We start from the raw sequence: 1309 nt of genomic DNA, 5'->3' as shown, positions 1-1309 counted from the left end.
ATGATGTTGTTGTTGCTACTGTTGTTGTTGCTGCTGCTGCGGCTGCTGTTACTGCTACTTCTGCTGTTGGTTTATTTCAGTTGTTTCTCTCCTGTGTGAGTTCTATGTGTGTCCGTGCGCATGTCGGCAAGTTAAACCACGTCAACATATCTGTCCGCAAGTCTCCCTGCGACCGTCAGACTTCCCTTAAAGTTAAGGGAGAGGTCTGAAAGAAAGACTTGTCATATCTTTCTCTATTTTGTTCTCATGTGTATTCTTCTTACCAGGTGATGAATACATCTAGGAGGGATGAATTCAACGTCAGACAATGCATTACGATGCAGAGGTCTGAGAACCGATCCTAGATGGTCAGGTTCTATTAGTGCTGCCGCTGCTGCTGCTGTTGTTGTTGCTGCTCTTGCGGCTGCTGTTACTGCTGCTTCTGCTGTTGGTTTATTTCAGTTGTTTCTCTCCTGTGTGAGTTCTATGTGTCCGTGCGTGCGCATGTCGGCAAGTTACACCACGTCAACATATCTGTCCGCAAGTCTCCCTGCGACCGTCAGACTTCCCTTAAAGTTAAGGGAGAGGTCTGAAAGAAAGACTTCTCAGATCTTTCTCTATTTCTCTCTCTTTTGTTCTCTCTCTTGCTGATGAAAACATCTAGGAGGGATGAATTCAACGTCAGACGATGCATTACGATGCAGAGGTCTGTAAACCTATCCTAGATGGTCAGGTTCTATTACTGATGACGTTGATGATGTTGTTGTTGCTACTGTTGTTGTTGCTGCTGCTGCTGTTGTTGTTGCTGCTGCTGCTGCGGCTGCTGTTACTGCTGCTTCTGCTGCTGGTTTATTTCAGTTGTTTCTCTCCTGTGTGAGGTCTATGTGTGTCCGTGCGTGTGCATGTCGGCAAGTTACACCACGTCAACATATCTGTCCGCAAGTCTCCCTGCGACCGTCAGACTTCCCTTAAAGTTAAGGGAGAGGTCTGAAAGAAAGACTTATCAGATCTTTCTCTATTTCTCTCTCTTTTATTCTCTCTCTTGCTGATGAAAACATCTAGGAGGGATGAATTCAACGTCAGACAATGCATTACGATGCAGAGGTCTGAGAACCGATCCTAGATGGTCAGGTTCTATTGCTGCTACTGCCGTTACATCTACTGCTGATGTTACTGCTGCTGCTGTTGTTGTCATTCTGATGTCTAAAGTAAGAAGTTTCCATGACGTGCATTTATATGGTTTCTCTCATGTGTTACTCTTCATGCAACACTCAACAAGCCAGCAGATGTCAGACGTGCCACTAGCCATGGCAGAGGTCTGAACTCTATG

The sequence above is a fragment of the Priapulus caudatus genome, unplaced genomic scaffold, assembly GCF_000485595.1.
Source record: "Priapulus caudatus unplaced genomic scaffold, Priapulus_caudatus-5.0.1 Scaffold1445, whole genome shotgun sequence".
Classification (NCBI taxonomy): domain Eukaryota; kingdom Metazoa; phylum Priapulida; class Priapulimorpha; order Priapulimorphida; family Priapulidae; genus Priapulus; species Priapulus caudatus.
This window is presented reverse-complemented; position numbering follows the sequence as displayed.